At 39.1% G+C, this 18,816-nt stretch overlaps 2 non-coding genes across 2 annotated transcripts; one reads left to right on the top strand and one right to left on the bottom strand.

The window, feature by feature from the left end:
• Positions 1 to 5,681: 5,681 nt before the first annotated feature.
• TRNAT-AGU (transfer RNA threonine (anticodon AGU)) lies at positions 5,682 to 5,755 on the bottom strand. The gene has a single exon. It is a non-coding gene; the product is annotated as a tRNA-Thr (tRNA).
• A 6,050-nt stretch (positions 5,756 to 11,805) lies between these two features.
• TRNAL-UAA (transfer RNA leucine (anticodon UAA)) lies at positions 11,806 to 11,888 on the top strand. Its single transcript has one exon. It is a non-coding gene; the product is annotated as a tRNA-Leu (tRNA).
• The last annotated feature ends 6,928 nt before the right edge of the window (positions 11,889 to 18,816 follow it).

The raw sequence follows: 18,816 nt of genomic DNA, 5'->3' as shown, positions 1-18,816 counted from the left end.
AGTGGAAAGGAATGAGACCAGCTGGGAATAAATGAACCAGATGGGCAAGGCTGGAGAAGTGCATCCACAGAAAGAAAATGATATTTTAACGTGAATTTAATGACAGAAGTTTATTTTTTACTCAATGAATGATTAACCTTAATGTAGACATTACCTAGGTTTTTTGTTTTAAATTAAGATGTCATGTACATGCAGTACAATGCACAAATCTTAAGTGTACAAATTTTTATAAAATTTCTAGGGCTGCCATGACAAATTGTCATAAACCCGGTAGCTTAAAACATGAGAAGTTTATTCTCTTACAATTCTGGACTCCTAAAGTCTGAAATCAAGGTGTTGGCATGGCTGCACTCTCTCTGGAAGCTCTAGGGGAGAATCCTTCCTCGCTTCATCTAGCTTGTGGTGGTTGCTCCAATCTCTGCCTCCATCTTCACAAGGCCTTCTCTTATGGGTGTGTCTTCTCATCTTCTGTCTATCATAAAGACACATGTCTCTGAATTTAGGGTTCTCCCAGATAATCCAGGGTGATCTCATCTCCATTTCCTTAATTCCACCTGCAAACTGTTTTTTTTAAATAAGGTCACATTCATAGGTTAGGAAGTAGTTGTATCTTTTGGGGGCATCATTCAATCCACTGCAAGATTAATATATACTTATGAGTGTGCATGTGTGTGTGTAACAGACCAAGGTCAAGATATAGAATATTTCCTTCACCTCAGGAGGTGCGCCTGTACTTTTTCTTACACTAAAGACCTGACAAAAGAAAGTCTATTTTCTCAGGGAGAAAGTAATATAAATTTTATCTTTTTGATCTTTGATTTTTATACACAATACCTGACATGCAATTGAAAATTGTAATATGCAAAAAAACATGAAAATATGACTAAATATACAAAAGCACAGACAATAGAAGTAGACCTGAAAATGACCTGAAATTAACTAACAAGGACTTCAATAACTGTTATAAACACGACACAGAAAATAGAAGAAAAGATGAACAAAATGAATAAAAACAAGGAAGATATCAAAAGAGAAAAAATAAAATCAGTAGAACTGAAAATTGAAATATTGAAATTCATAATTTATTGAATGGGCTTTAAGGCCAACTGCTTATAGCGAAAGAAAAGAGCAGTTACTTGAAGACAGACCAATAGAAGTTATCTAAACTGAAGAAAAAGAGAGAAAAATGAAAAGAAAAAATCAGAAGACATATGTAACGTGAAAAGATAAAGAACGATAAACCCTCAAAGGATAAACAAAAAAGTTGATAAGGCTGTTTTAACGTAAAAAAAAAACATAGACTGTAAAAAAAAAAAAAAAGTATTACCACAGATATTACATGATGATGAAAGCAGTATTTCATAGTCATGGAAAATTGACATTTTATAAAAGAGCAACTTAATGCTAAATGTGTATCAGCTAACAACCAAAAAAAAAAAAAAAAAGCCTCAAAATACACCAGAACAACTGTTCATAGCAGATTTGTAATAGCAAATCATCAGAAACAACTGAATTAGTACCTCAATAGGTGAATGGTTAAGAAAACTGTGGATCATATATAACATGGAATACAACTCAGCAATAAAAACCTTGATACACAAAACAATTTGCATAGTCTCAAGGGCATTAGGCTGAGTTAAAAAAGAAAATCACAATAGCATCAGAGGTCACATACTGTATGATTCCATTTATAAAACATTCACTAAATGATAAAATTATATAGACGGAAATGGAATTACTGGTTGCCAAATGTTAGAAATGGTGGAGGGTGTGTGTGTGTGTGTGTGTGTGTGTGACTATAAAGGAAAGGGATTTTGTGGTGATGAAATAGTTCTGCATATTGACTCTGGTGGTTGTTACATGAATCTACACATGTGATAAAATGACACAGAACTATGCACACACGTTGCATTGTATTAAAGTTTAACTCCTGATTTTAATATTGAACTTGGAGTTGTAACGTGTAACTATTGGTAGAAACTGGGCGAAAGATACAAGGGACTCCTCTGTATTATCTTTGCAACTTTCTGTGAATCTGTACTTATTTCAAAATTAAAAGTAAAAAAACAAAAAAACTGAATTAAAAAGTAGAAAAATCCATACTTTAACATATTTCTCTTAGCAAATGATACAACAAGCAGATATAAAAAATTCAATATGGAATAGAAGATTCGAACTACTCTCTTAACCTAACAACTTGATCTCCTTGACATTTATAAGATACACTCCCCAACTACAGAATACACATTGTTTTCAAGTGCACATGGAAAATTCACAAAAATTGGGCCTTAATGGACAATTAAAATCTCACCAAATATTAAAGGACTGAAATAATAAAGTGTTTTCTAACCAAGATAGAACTAAGCTAGAAAACAGGGAAATCTCCAAATGTTGGGAAATTGACATCACACTTCTAAATAATTCATAAGTCAAAAGAGGAATTAGAAAGGAAATTATAAAAAATAGTTTGATAGGAAAAATAATGGAAGTAGTATTATTGAAATTTGTGGATACCTGCTAAAAAACAGTTCTTAGATAAAAAAATTATAACTTTAGGTGCATATATTAGAAAATAAGAAAGGTTTGTGTTTGGGGGATATTAAGAAGGGCAATGACTTTTTTGATTTCAATTTATGCTCAGAATAGATTTAGAGAATCAAGCCTGGGAGCTGTGTGGAAAGTAGCGAAGAACAATATCAAGGGCCAGAACTAGATACCTGTAAAGAAAAGAGGGAAAGGATATTTCATAGAATTGGAAGGTAAATTCAGCAGAACTTTACATGATTTTGATGCTGTGACAAGGTGGGAGGAAATTCTGAGAGATGCAGGTGGATGAGCTCCAGTGTCTCCCTGATCATGTCAAGAAATAAATATCAAGTCTGGTGTCTTAGTCATCTAGTGCTGCTATAACAGAAATACCACAAGTAGATGGCTTTAGCAAAGAGAAATTTATTCTCTCACAGTTTAGCAGGCAACAATCCAAATTCAGGGCATCAGTTCCAGGAAAAGGCTTTCTCTCTCTGTGGCTCTGGAGTAAGGCATTTATGATGCATCAGTCTTCCCTTGGACTGGGAGCATCTCAGCACAGGAACCTCAGGTCCAAAAGATGTGCTCTTCTCCCAGCACCGCTTTCTTGGTGGTATGAGGTCCGCTCTCTGCTCGTTTTCCCTTCCTTTTTATCTCTTGAGAGATAAAAGGTGGTTCAGGCCACACCCCAGGGAGACTCTTACATTGGATCAGGGAGGTGACCTGAGCAAGAATGTTACATCCCACCCTAATCCTTTTAACCACAGGCAGAGATTATGATTTATAACACATAGGAAAATCACAAAATGGAGGACAACCACACATGACCTAACCAGGTTGACACATATTTTGTGGGGAGACACAATACAGTTCATTACACCTGGTCAGCTCCAAGATGTATGAGATGTTTCTGACTGTGGTCATGGTTTTAGTATAATGCTCAGAGAAATTACTTACAGTACTTAACAACTCTTTGGTGTTGAACGCTGCCAATCTCCTCATGGTTCTTGATTTGGATAAATTTGAAAGTGCAGTTGTAGACAATGACTCAGTAGCATGCCTGAATGGAGAGGCTACACGATTTTTAGCAATGGGCCCTTATGAATAAAGGACATTTAGACTGGGTCTACTAGAGTAGCATTTGGTAGCGAGGCATTTCCCTAGTGTAGTGGTTATTGTGCTCATCTCACATGGAAAGGTCTTGGGTTTGGAAGCTGACGGAAACACCTCCTGTGGTCAACTTTTACATCCACACCTTCTACCTTTTTCAACAGGATCCATTCAAATCTATTACCCAAAATGTATCCAATTCGCAATACCGCAGTACCAAATATACCTGGTCTCTTCGCACAGTGAATCTAGAGGAGAGAGCCGCATGGACTCTCCAAGACAACAGGAGACTAGGGTATAAAGAAGGAGAGGTCTAGGAGGAGCCCATGCCAGGTTACATTTAATGGGAACTGAGAAGAGGAGCAGTTGTTTGAGAAAAGAATAAGCTGGGTTATGAAGAAATGGTACAACTAGTCTTTACTTACTGATTACCTAGTTATCTACACTTCACGCTTGCACACGATAGTAAAAAAATTTACTACTTGACTGTTTTGCGCATCACCGACGTCCATATGGCATTAAGGAAGCCATTATTTATCCTAAGAAAACGACTTGCTTCTGCCTGGATTTGAAATAGGGACTTTTCACGTATAAGACAAACATGCTAACCACTACACTAACGGAAACTACCGAGAAGATAGTAGATGCCTCCGAAGAATCAAATGGATGTTTACAGGATGTCCCATGTTCAGTAAAGTTAAAACTGTCTCCTCCTTCTGAACATTTTCATATCTGCACCATGTTTATTTTCACCTCAAAACCATCAATATCAAACACGACTCAAGACCAAAGAAGGCCTTTTCCCCAGTGACCCAAATCCTTCAAACATTCCGGGCCTGGAAACCTCAGGCAGGCTCTTAGAAATTTGATTTCAAGATCTCTTCCTCTGGACTGTCCTATGCTGTTTCTCTGTCCAGTCCAATGCACCCTGGCATTCACCCACTAATGACAAAGATTGGCTCTTTAGAAACCAGGGTCTCAAGGATAACAGTTGGAGAGACTAACCAAGTCCATAGCTTTAAGAATTACTCTTATAGTGTATCAATAGTTCCCTATTTAGTACTTTTAAGTTCTCAAGCATTCTATAGGTACTTGATATCACTGACCATTGCTTTAGATTCCATCCCATTTTAAGGTGTCCTTTAAAATCCAACCTTCCAAGAAACAGGTCTAGCTTCATAGTGGAGTAACCTATGCGTTCCCAAGGATGCTTCACTTAATTTAGTGCTCTGCTATAGCCGTCTAGAAATTCTTTATAATTTCATAAAGAAATTATATAACTGGTTTTTCTCCCAAATGCTCACAAGAGAAGCAATCATCCAGTTGAAACATTCACGACAGGCAGGAGCAAGAAACAACAAACAGTGCCAATGCTTGCTTGACAAGGAATGTTGTGTACTTTATTAAGGATGAGGGGATGCATTTGTACAATGTGATAAATACTTTGAAGACATGCCCTAAAATATCAAAAGAAAAAAGCAAGTAAAATATGGAAACTCTAGTCCAGGGTGATCAATTTTTTCTACCTTTTTATGTTAATCTAAGAAATGATCCTAGACTTCAGGTCTCATTTGCCTCCAGTCTCAATTGTTAAGTATTTTTGTATGTTTTATCACTAATCATTCTTTTTACTCTATTTTAAGATATCATCATGTTATTCTACTTCTCAAAATATTTGTTGATGTTCTAGAGCCTACAATCATACAAGAAGAAGCAGTTATTATAGCACTCAGTAGATACAGTATGTATGCCTTACCTCTTTTTTCTTACCTTCATTTTGAATTGTACTAAAAGCAAAAATGTTAAGTGGAACTGTAAGTTTCTTAGGAGGTGTGGAAAGTAGCTACAAAAGTTTAAAATTAGAAAACTTATAATTTGACTCTAGGTGATGGGCCTCTGGCACAGACTTTGGTAATTCATCATGAATAATTTTTTAACTCCCATCTCTAACCCTCCTCTACAAAGTACCTCAGACATATTATGACTCAAGGTTTGAATATTAGAGGCTTCATCAGATAAAAAATCAAGCTTTCCACAAGAAATACAGGCCCTGCTGGGATTTGAACCCAGGATCTCCTGTTTACTAGACAGGCGCTTTAACCAACTAAGCCACAGAGCCTCACAGTAAGCAGGTGGAAGTCACATGTTATTTCGCAAAACTGTATATCTCAGTTTTTGTCCCATTGATTTTCTTGAGACATAACAAGAAGATAAACCTGGGCCTCAGCAAGAACCAATGAACGTTTCTGCTATAGAACAAGACCTGGGCTAAGAAGAACATCATCCCTTGGGAAGCTGCTCTAAAGTCAAGGATGTCACTAGACAATAAGCTGTCGGCTGGACAACAGCCTCACTTGGTTTTGAGAAACATTATATTCCCAATGCGTAGAAGTGGGTCTGTCTTATCATAAACTTTCATTTAATTTGTTTATTCAGTGAGTGAGTGACTATCAGGAGCAACATCCTGGATTTAATTCTCATTTTTCTCTGACTTTTGGTCCTCAATGATTGCATCTCTCCTACACGAAAAATACAGTCACCCCCCTCCTTCAAATCTGATTCCTTTATAACATTAAACTATGAAACTGCACTACAAGTATAGTTAAACTATATTACACTAAACTGAAGAGCGAGTTCATAATTTTGTCAGTAGATTACCATATTCTGATTAATCCTTGAATTCGGATAACTAAATTCATAAATATGGTCTTAGTCCCTTAATAGAAGGAATCTAGAGCCAGTCTCCCTGAGTTCTGGTGCTGGCTCTACCATTTATCAGCAGTGTGACCTTGAGCAAGTCCAAGATTGCATCATATAAATCAAGTGAAGATGTGGATGAAATTCCTAGAGTAGTATCATCAAGTAAAGTTCTTCTTTATTTGAACAACTATGTACTTAAGATACAAGTTACCTGTGTCCCACACAGTCAGCATAAGATGGCGGAACAGGCATAGTATCACCTCATTACACACAACACACACACTCTTTCAAAAGGGGCGAAAACAACAGACATACTGGTCAACAGCAATTCTGGAATCCAACCGGGCACATGATGCTAGTGCTTGATTGGGATTCAGTAATGCTGTCTGGAAGTGATTCTCCGTGGCTCTTGGGTCCACGTTCGGAGCTGACTTACCCTTCTTCATAATAGGAAATTTCTGGCGCCTGCAGCTGTGTAATTTTCTTAGTTTGCTTCCTTCCCACAATATTCTAAGTCCAAAGTCCTTCTTTCATTTTGTACTGTTCTATACCTTTTTTTTGTGGAGCCCCAGTGATGCAGTTGTTAAAGGCTCAGCTGCTAACTCAAAGGTCAGCAGTTCAAACCCACCAGCTGCTCCTTGGAAACCCTACCGGGCAGCTCTACTCTGTCCTATAGGGTTGTTATGAGTTGGAATAGACTTGATGGTAGTGTATCCCTTTTAGGATTACAATTCTCTTTAAAAGCTTGTGATTTTATGAATGTTATTGGAGTTTCTTCCTTTAGATTGGCAAACTATGGCCCATAGGCCAAATCTTGCCAAATATCTGTTTTTATAAGTAGAATTGTACTGGAACAAAACCATGTTCATTCAGTTAGTATGAATGCCTTCGTGCTACAACAGCAGAGTTGACTAGATGTGACAGAGACTGTACAGCCCGAAAAACCTGAAATATTTAGTATATGGCCCTTCCAGAAAAAGTTTACCAATCCTGTGGTAAACAAAAGCTCCATCCACAGTCCTTGTGAAAATAAATCCTTCTCTATGCTGGGCTTCCTTTTGGGTTGACCATACCCTTAAGATCTGTAGAACTATTATTTAATGGACAGGATCTTAAGGTATGCCCTTAAGATCCTCTGAGGGTTGTTTTTCTGTTTGAGTACCACCTTACGTCATTCTGGGTTTTAACAAAGGATTTTGCAGTTACATCTTTGACTTCCTCTTTGGACTATATTTTTCTAACAGTGCTCTAGATTTGATTTTTGCCTGAAAGTCATTTCTTAATTTTAGCATCATTTGCCATCTGGACAGACTGGAAATAATGGTTTCCCTTTCAAATCCAACAAGCTCTGGTTCATTTGTATTTAAAATAGTTCTTCCTTTAACTTACCTCTTTCCTCTTACATTTTATTATAAACTGCAATAAGTTGCTAAGCAGCACTTCCAAAATTATGTCTGGGAATCTCTTTAGCTAAATTGTCCAGTTCATTGGTTTATTTTCTACATTCCAGTATACTGCAGGCAGCAAGGTTCCTAATGTTTCTACCACTTCATTAAAAGAATCTTATTTCTTCCAAGTTCAAATAATGTTTTCTTTTTATATTTAAGCCCAGGGACAAATTACCAAATAAGCAAAGTATGCACAGGCTTACTTGTGCTTACTTACTAATCTGTAGTGCACAATTTCACCTGTTTTTCGCCACACTGTATGAAATTGTTCACTACAGATTAGTAAATAAACCCAATTAAGCCCATGTGTACCTTGCTTACTGGTTAATCTGCCCTGTTAAGCCCTTACCGGCCTTCTGGTAACAGTGGCTTTGAGGCTCTTCCAACTTGCACCTATCAGCTCATCCCTAAACCACTGCCACATTTTGCTGTATTTGTTACTAGCACCCCACTTTCAAAAACTAAAATGTGATTACGATGGTCGCGTAACAAATCACTTTAATACTTACTGGCTTAAAAGAGGAACACTGGTGGCACAGTGGTTAAGAGTTTAGATGCTAACTAAAAGGGCAGCATTTCGAATCCACCAGCTGCTCCTTAGAGACTTTAAGGAGCGGTTCTCTCCTGTTCTGAAGGGTCACTGTGAGTAGGATTCGATAGCAACGGGGTTGGCTTTGGGCTTAAAAAAAAAAAAAGATTATTTATTATCTCTAATATTTTCTGTGAGTCAGAAATTTAGGAGAAGCTTTCCTGAAATTTCAGTCAGATTTTGCCTAAGACTGCAATCATCTGGAGATTTGACTGAGGTGGGAGGACCTGCTTGTAATGTAACACAGTCACATGGTTGACAGGTCGGACCTGAATGCAACCAAGAGGCCTCAGTTTCTTCCCAGGTGTGTCTCTCCATGGGTCTGCTTGAGTGTCCTCACAGCGAGGTATCCAGCTACCCACTGAGCACATGAAGCTGCAATGACTTTTATAACCAAGCCTCAGAAGACACACACCATCAATTCCACTGTATTCTCTTGTATTGTATTCCATTGCCCACACAGGACCAGCCCTGATTCAGTGTGGGAAAGGACTACACCAAGTCCTGGATACCAGGAGGTAAAGGGCATTGGAGGCCATCTTAGAGGCTGGCTACAACCACATCCTAGTTTATAAGTCAGTATTTGTTGTGTATTGAATTGTGTCCTCCCAAAATATGTGTTGGAATCCTGTCTCCTGTGCCTGTGGATGTGATCCCTTTGGGAATAGGATTTTCTTTGTTGTATTGCCAAGGCCATATCAGAGTGGGGTGTGTCTTAAATCTGATGGCTTTTGAGATATTAAAAAAAGGCAGATTATGCACAGAGCAAGCAAGCACAAACGGGGGAAAGAGAGATGGTAAGGGAGATCGCCAAGGAACCGAGGAATGCCTGAGTTACAGAAGCTGAGGCAAGTATCTTCCCCCTAGAGCCAACAGAGAGCCTCCCCCTAAAGCTGGGGACTTTTCAGCCTCTTGAACGATGACAAAATAAATTTCTGTTCTTTAAAACCACTCACTTGTGGTATTTCTGTTACAGCAGTACTAAAAAACTAAGACAGTATTTATGAATTTAATTATCTGAATGCAAGGATTTATCAGAATACGGTAACTCATTGACAAAATTATGAACTTACTCTTCAGTTTAGTATAGTATAGTATAGCTTAATAGTTAACTGTACTTAGTCAGCAGTTTGAATTCACCAGCCAATCCTTAGAAACCCAATGGGGTAATTCTACTCTGTCCCATAGGGTTGCTATGAGTCAGAAGACACCACAGGGACAGCTGTTTTTTTTTTTTTTTTTTTAAGTACTTTTAGTGCAGTTTAATTGACTTAAGGGCAATGGGTTTGGTTTTTTGGTAGTGCAGTTTAATAGTAAATAGAAGGACTCTAGAGCCAGTCTACCTGGTTTCAGGTGCTGAGTCTACCATACATATATATATATATATGTTTTAATGTCATAGCTGATTCTACCATGTTAAGAATAACAGTGACAGAATATTCTAAAAACTTTTGTGTCTATGTGTGATGGATTCTTTCTCTGATGTGCTTTTTTGTAGAACCCTGCAATCACCTCCCTCCCCTTCACCGATCCATTTCTGGCCCCAGCACTGACATGCCTGGATTTTCTTAAGAGCTTGGAAGAGGACAGGATCTCTCAGGCCATCTTTCCTCTCCCAGGAATGGAACTTCAAACTGGCCAGAGACAAAACCCACAGCTGGACAGCCAAAGGACTTGAGGGAGCTATTTCTTGCTCATAGACTTACCACACAAAGGGGAAAATGTGTATCAGTACCCAGTCAGTCCTGAGTATTCCCAACAAAAGCTGAGCTCTTTCTTCGTCAGCTGATGAGACTGTGGAGAGAGTTGTTCTTGGACACTCTTTGCTTGTCTGGTACAGCTGATAGGACCCTGGTAACCTGAAACAGGAAGACATGACCATGCTAGATGCTCAGTATTGTAATATAAATTAATTATATTCCAATCTCTGCTTCAGGATTTCATTTCAGCTCTGTCTCCTCCAGAGACCCTAAACTTCTCATCTGGGAACTTCTTGCATGAATTTTTAAATTCCCAATGACTGCTTTTAGCATCCTTAACTGAGTGTAGTCAGCAGATATTGAATGAGAATTGCCTGAGGACACTTGGTAAAATTAAGATTCTTGGGATTCACCCTAAACCTCTTTAGCTAGGGGCTTTAAAAGAGGGGTTCTAGAATCTACATTTACAATAGTCTTCCTGGGGGTACTTTTGGCCGCATAGCTTGGATTCTCCATTGTAACAATTGCAGACCTGACTTTTTGGGCTGACTTTTCTGGGAGCACTAGAATTTCGGGGGTAGGGTCTTACTGTTTGGTGTAGCCCACACTGGGCTCAGTGTGTTGTTTTTGTGGACACTTTGGGTTGTCAGTTAAAGCATTAAAATCAAATTCACAAATATGAACGACCTCTGTGTCTACTAGAGATTTCCAAATTTACCCCAAGGGAAGTTCCTTTTAATATAATATCCCTTGAGCTCCAACCCTGATGCCTCCAATATTTCAGTGCATCTGGAGTAGAGGCTTGAATTCATTAGGCAAAATGCAGGCAAAGGTGCTGAAGGAAAATAGAACAGTACTTTTGGTGAAGTAGAGGTAGAAAGTAGTGCTAATGTGGTGGCAACCCCTGCACTCCCTGAGCCAACTATGTTTTATTTCCAGATCAAGTAAAAGCAATGCCTTCTATTGAACCTAAGTGGTGATCAAGTGAAGGGACTCAGGAAAAGTGGGCGCTTTCTGAAATCACAGAAAACTTTGATATATGCCTTTCCTCACTACAAGATCCTTTAAGAAAAGAACTCTATATGAGTTCTTTTAAAATGTCCGTCTTTTATATTTAATTCTTTGATTTATCCGAGTTTTTTCCTCTTGTAATATTGAGGTATGGATCCAACTCTACATTATTTCCAGATACCAGTAGTCCCAACACCATTATTTAAAACATTCTGTGGTTTCTCTATCATAAACCAGTTGCTATCCAGTGGATTCTGACTCATTGCATCCCTATGTGTGTCAGAGTAGAACTGTACTCCATAGAGTTTTCAGTAGCTGTTTTTTTTTTTTAAGTAGATAGCCAGGGCTTTCTTCTGAGGTACCTCTACGTGGACTCAAACCTCCAACATTTTGGTTAGCAGCCAAGCATTAATCATTTGTACCACCCAGGGACTCCTGCGCTATCGTAACCCTCCTCATATTTTAACGAAATTCTACAAGAATAGGAATATTTGAGTGTTTCCTTAAAGCTCAGCACAATGTGTGGTAGAAATTAATGCTTAGAGAATATTTGTCGAAAATACATTTTTTCATTAACTTCCCTCCAAGTAACATTAAAAAGCTTTGTTTCCTTCCTAGGCTTTTTAAAGCCTGGCCCCAAGTCTCACCACTGTGAAATCATCTCTGTCAACAAATGCAATGTTTCTAATAAAGAAATGATTACCAAACAGTAACTTACAGCACCGGGATGGCCGAGTGGTTAAGGCGTTGGACTTAAGATCCAATGGGCTAGTGCCCGCGTGGGTTCGAACCCCACTCTCGGTAGATAAGTTTTTCATTTAGAGAATCCTTCGTACATATCAGTTGCTGGCATTATACATAACAACTTGTCTATTGTCTTGCTCCTTTAAGAAAAATTTGTCGTCAAACCTACAGAAAGTGCCTCTGTAGGCACCAAGTAAGTGCTTCAATGAATTACTACCACCATTCCAACAGATTGCTTAAAAAAAAAAAAAAATTTTTTTTTTTTTTATACACAAGGAAAAAACACCCAAGTAGACTGTCGGCCTAATGAGACTTTTGGTTACACGTTGAATGGAATCTGTGAGGTCATTTGCTGCTAAGGCAACCAAGAAACTCTAGTTCCCTGTAGTCTTCAGGAGATGAAAACTACCCACCCAGAGCCCTCGCTGCTTCCTAATGGCTGTACGCAGAAAAGCGCAGCGTTTTACAAGGCTCTTCCTGGTGGTGAAGTGGTTAAGAGTTCCGGCTGCCAACCAAGATGTCTGCAGTTCAAACCCACCAGCCGCTCCTTGGATACCAATCCGGGCAGTTTTAACCTGTCCTGCACGGTCGCCAGGAGTCGGAATCGACTCGAAGGTATAGAACTCCAGCGGCTTCCTTTAGAGGGCGGTATCTAGCAGAACGCACGAATGAATCTTCACCAATAGAGTGTGAGTTTTTCAATTTTTTTTTTTTTCAGTTTGAAACGTGAAAATGGTCCCTTGATGTAGTTCATTTTGCATTTCCCTAATTGCAGTGTCGTTGAGCAGCTTTTTATGTGTTTCAGAGCCGTCTGTATTTCCTTTTCTGTTAGTATCCTTTATTCATTTTTCTTATTTATTTATTTTTTAGGTCTGTCTCTTAATGATTTGCAAAAGCTCTTTAAATATGAGTCGATTAATCTTTGCTTTGATATCGGTCAGAAGTAGTCCAGTTTGTTATTTGACTTTGAACTTTGTGGTAATTTTGGACATGTAGAAAATTATCTTTATGCAGCTAAAATTATCCATCTTTTCTTACAGTTTTGTGTCTTACTTTGATACACGCCTTTCCTCACTACAAGATCCTTTAAGATCTCTGAGTTCTTTTAGAATGTCCATCTTTTATATTTAATTCTTTGATTTATCCAAGTTTTTTTCCTGTTGCAATATGTGAGGTATGGGTCCAACTCTACATTATTTCCAGATACCAGTAGTCCTGACACCATTATCTAATAACCTGTATTGGCATTGATTGAAATGCACTAAATTCTTTCCACTTTAAAGTGAAATACAGAGGATCAGAGCCTGGTGACTTTAAAAGGTGAAAGAGCATGGACTTTAAGCAGTCATTTGCCCTAATTCTGGCTTTCCCTCTCACTCTCCGAGTCTTGACTCTTCATTTGTTAAATGGAGGTCGTCATCCCTACCTAATGGAAGGCAGTTGCAACGATGAAAATAATGTATATAACTTACCTAAGAAAGTGCCTGGCAAATAGGATGCTGGCAAATTCTACTCAGCTCCAAATTCTTGTTATTGTTTCTTGCAGTAGGGCTAGGGCAGAATTCGACAATGCCCTCCAAGATGCTCCCGCACCACCTTGGTGTGCAAGCCCTGCATAATCCCCTGGACTGTGAATTAGGTTATGCTATGTGGCAAAGCTGACTTTAAGAAAAGGAGATTATCAGGAGTGAGCCTGACCTAATTAGGTGAGCCCTTAATAGGGACTGGGCTCTTCCTGAAGTCAGAGATTGGATGCATAAGAGGAATTGAGGGATTTGAAGCCAGGGAGACACTCTGTTGCTAGCTTTGAAATTAGAGGAGACCACTGGAATGCAGGTGAGCCCTCTAGGAAGTGAGAACACCCCACTGACAGAAACAGGACTCTACCATAACCAGGAGAGCTTGGAAGATTCCAAGCTCCAGGTAAGAATGTAGCTCAGGTGATGATTTTAGCCTTGTAAGATCCTGAGCAGAGAACCTAGCCACCTGGTGACCAGACTTCTCACCTACACACCTGAGTGGATAAAAGCGTACTGGTTTAAACTGCTAAATTGTGATAATGTGATTATAGAAAACTATTCCTTTTTTTATTTCGGTTATGGAAATGTTATAATAGAAAATGGGGTGGTGTAGGATGGGGTGACACATGGTTTGGGGGCCACTCTCCATCTGAGCACCTTGCTCTTCCTCTCCCTTTTTTGGGGCCCTGCTATTGGCAGGATTCATTTTAGAGTCATTCACCTGAGTGACTCTAACATGCTTCCTCTCAATGAATACTTGAAGATTGATATTCATATTTTAGATTAAAGTAAGCATATTTTTCTCCACGTGTAATATATATTTTTCTCCAAGTGTAATAATATATAACTATATATGCATATCAATTTCATATCTAACACATAATGTAATAATAATTGCCAATTATTCATTCCTTAAGCTAAATTTTTTTGAGCATGCTTCTTGACATTATGACTGCAGCATTGAAAAAAAACAAAAACTTGAGTCCCTGCATTTCCAGGCTTTGCAGGCAGAAGACATAACTCCACAGGTGGCTTTTCTTTTCAGTGGGGAACTGATTTAAGGAGAAAAAAAACCTAAGGCTATTTGGATTGTTTTTGTCTTTGTACAGAAATCGTAAAACCACCTACACTCCTACCACTTCTCTCTGAGCCATCCTGTCTTCATCAATTCAGTGTAAGAGAAAACAAGATTAAAAAATAAGGAAGAACAATTTTCACCAAACTTACCATAGTAAGAATGAAACAGATTTTTTTTTTATTTGCTTAATTTAAATATTTTTGCATGAGTAATATATTTACAGGAAACCCTGGTGGCGTAGTGGTTAAGTGCTACAGCTGCTAACCAAAAGGTCAGCAGTTCAAATGCACCAGGCACTCCTTGGAAACTCCATGGGGCAGTTCTACTCTACCCTATAGGGTCGCTGTGAGTCGGAATTGACTCGACGGCAGTGGGTTTTTGGTTTGGAATATATTTACATGGTTCAAAAAGGAAAAAATATTAAAAGACATAGTAAAACGTCCTTGGCCCCTTCCTCCTCCTCCCCCAACTCCCCAAGTCTCATCACCACCTCTACTTAGTTTCTTATGCATCCTTCCTGATTTTCTTTTTGATACTTGCAAATAGAACATGGTCTTATTTTGCCTTTTTACACAAAAGATAAAATATTTACCCATTATTCTAAAATTCCCCACGCATCTGTCAGTTTGTCGTACTGTGGGGGCTTGTGTGTTGCTGTGATGCTAGCAACTATGTCACTGGTATTCAAATACCAGCAGGGTCACCCATAGCAGACAGGTTTCAGCTGAGCTTCTAGACTAAGGCAGTCTAAGAAGAAGGACCTGACAGCCTACTTCTGAAAAGAATTAGCCAGTGAAAACCTTAAATGACGCAAGAAGCATTAAAAGAAAATGGAAGAAATACACACAGTCACTATACCAAAAAGAATTGGTTGACGTTCAACCATTTCAAGAGGTAACGTACGATCAGGAATCGATGGTATTGAAGGAAGAAGTTCAAACTGCACTGAAGGCATTGGTGAAAAACCAGGCTCCTGGAATTGACAGAATACCAATTCAGATGCTTCAACAAACAGATGCAGCACTGAAAGTGCTCACTTGTCTATGCCAAGAAATTTGGAAGACAGCTACCTGGCCAACTGGCTGAAGAGATCCATATTTATGCCTACTCACAAGAAAGGTGATCCAACCAAATGCAAAAATTATGAACAGTATCAACATCGCATGCAAGTAAAATTTTGCTGAAGATCATTTAAAAGTGGCTGTAGCAATATATCGACAGGGAACTGCCAGAAATTCAAGCTGGATTTAGAAGAGGGCATGGAACCAGGGCTATCATTGCTGATGTCAGATGAATCTTGCCTGAAAGCAAAGAATGCCAGAAAGATGTTTACCTGTGTTTTATTGAGTATGCAAAGGCATTTGACTGTGTGGATCATAACAAACTATGGATAAGATTGTGGAGAATGGGAATTCTGGAACACTTAATTGTGCTCACGAGGAATCTGTACATAGATCAAGAGGCAGCTGTTTGAACAGAACAAGGGGTTATCACATGGTTTAAAGTCAGGAAAGGTGTGTGTCAGGGTTGTATCCTTTCACCATACCTATTCAATCTATATGCTGAACAAATAATCTGAGAAGCTGGACTACATGGAGCAGAACAGGGCATTAGGATTGGAGGAAGACTCATTAACAACCTGCGTTATGCAGATGACACAACCTTGCTTGCTGAAAGTGAAGAGGACTTGAAGCTTTTACTGATAAATGTCAAAGATCACAGCCTTCAGTATGGATTACACCTCATCATAAAGAAAACAAAAATCCTCACAACTGGACCAATAAGCAACATCATGATAAACGGTGAAATGATTGAGGCTGTCGAGGATTTCATTTTACTTGGATCCACAATCAGCAGCCATGGAAGCAGCAGTCAAGAAATCAAAAGATGCATTGCATTGGGCAAACCTGCTGCAAAAGACCTTCTTTAAAGTGTTGAAAAGCAAAGATGTCACCTTGAAGACTAAGGTGCGCCTGACCCAAGCCATGGTGTTTTCAATCGCTTCACATGCATGCAAAAGCTGGACAATGAATAAGGAAGGCCGAAGAAGAATTGGTGCCTTTCAATTGTGACGTTGGAGAAGAATATTGAATATACCACGGACTGCCAAAAGAACAAATTTGTCTTGGAAAAAATGTAACTAGAATGCTTCTTAGAAGCAAGGATGGTGAGACTACATCTCACATACTTTGGACATATTATCAGGAGGGATCAGTCCCCAGAGAAGGAACTCATGCTTGGCAAAACAGAGGGTCAGTGAAAAAGCGGAAGACCCTCAACAAGATGAATTGACAAGATGGATCGGGCTCAAGTGTAGCAACAATTGTGAGAATGGTACAGGACCAGGCAGTGTTTCCTTCTGTTGTGCATAGGGTTGCTATGAGTCAGAGCTGGCTCGAGGGTGCGTAACAACAACAATTCTACAGTTTGATTTTTTTCACTTACTATATTTTGGAGATCTCTATTTTACCAGTATTTAACTTACATTTAGCACTTTCATATTTGCATACTGAAAAAAATTGGGCTATTTTCAAACGCGTTTACTGAGCCAGGCAGTAGTTGAATCTGAAAACCACTTTTCCATTGCATCTCTGAAGGAGAGAATGAGAACAAAGCGTGTATATTGTGGCTGGAGGGAGAAGGAAATGATGTACTTAATTTTTTTAATTAATTTATTCATTTCTTTATTTTGCTATTACCAGTTGCTGCCGAGTCAACTTCAACTCATGGCGACTCCACATGTATCAGAGTAGAACTGTGTTCCGTAGGGTTTTGAATGGCTGATTTTTTGGAAGTAGATCACCAGGCCTTTCTTCGAAGGTGTTTCTGGTTAGCAGCTGATAGCATTAACTGTTTGCACCACCCAGGGACTCTGTATGTACAATGTTGTTGGATGCCATTGAGTAGATTTCAACTAATAGTGACCCCATGTAATACAGTAGAACTGCCCCATAGGAATTTCTTGGTTTTTTTTTTTTTTTTTTAATCTTTACAGAAGCAGATCACCAGGTCTTTCTCCTGGGGATCCACTGGGTGAGTTGGAACTGCCAATAATAAACCAAAAAAAAATCCACTGCTGTAGAGTTGATTCTGACTCCCAGCAATGCCATAGGACAGGGTAGAACTGCCCCAAAGGGTTTCCAAGGAGCTCCTGGTGGATTCGAACTGCTGACCTTTTGGTTAGCAGCCATAACTCTTAACCACAATAAACCCAAAAACCCAAACCCACTGCTGTCGAGTTGATTCCAACTCATAGCGACCCTATAGGACAGAGTAGAACTGCTCGATAGAGTTTCCAAGGAGCTCCTGGCAGATTCAAACTGCCAACCTCTTGGTTAGCAGCTGTAGCACTTAACCACTACCCCACAACAGTGCCTGGTAAATAGTAAGTGCTCAATAAATAGTAATTCCTTTGCCCCTTAAAAGAAAGCCATTTTCTTCCTTTATAAGTTGTTCTTAAAATGTTCCTGTCCAATTTCTGTAGTTTTTAAAATATTCTAGGTATTCATTTCTAACTTGTTTAAAAATGTTTATCATCTATCAACACTTTTGGTAATCAAATACCTACCTATATTAGATATTCTCAGTGGAGCTGGCAATATTTCACCCCAGAGTCTTGTGCATAAGACTGTAGCCAGGCAATTTAAATTTGGTCTCTAGGATCCCCATGCAGTACTTTTCCACAGCAATGGTATTCAGGTGTAGTAGGGTCACTGGTCACTGCCCTTCTGGTGAAATCAGATGACTAGACACCAGTGTGAGGAAGGCCTCTCCACCAAACACAGAGGCTGTGCCCACCAGAAACACTTGCTGCAGTAAGACTGTTGGGGGAAAATTACCAGTCACAACAGTTCCAGAGGGAAGAGAATTTTTATGAAAACTTAAACGTAAAAAATAGGGAAAGGGCTTTGTTACAGAAAATGAAACTCCTCTGCAGAATAGGAAGCCCAGTGACTAGATCTGTGGATATGACAGAGGAGAGGACCTGCCTAATCTTGAGCCAAAGTGTAAGACTTTGTTTCTCCCTCATGAGTGTGTGTGTGTGCACGCACACACACACACACACACACACATGCACTTCACTTTTCCCTGCCATGAAACAGGGCTATAAGCCTGGGCTCTAGAAAGATAAATGAGCAAACAAGGGGAAGAAGTTAGGCCTTTTCAAAATGAGTGACACTGCTCTTGGAGGAAATGTGAGTGGCTGAGTTTTTCTGAATTATGGGTGGAAAATCCTCTTCACTGAGTTCATTCTTTATGCTTGGTTTTAGGCTCGGTTTTGCCTCTTCTAATGAAATGACAGCCGTGTGGCTTGGTTGAGATTTTAAAACTCCAACAGCTCTGAAACACTGGAAATTGCAGAAGCAGAGGACTCCTGGAGAAATAATAA

This window comes from Elephas maximus, chromosome 1, assembly GCF_024166365.1.
Source record: "Elephas maximus indicus isolate mEleMax1 chromosome 1, mEleMax1 primary haplotype, whole genome shotgun sequence".
Lineage (NCBI taxonomy): Eukaryota > Metazoa > Chordata > Mammalia > Proboscidea > Elephantidae > Elephas > Elephas maximus.
The sequence above is the reverse complement of the archived record's forward strand: the minus strand, read 5'-3'. Positions and strand labels throughout refer to the sequence as shown.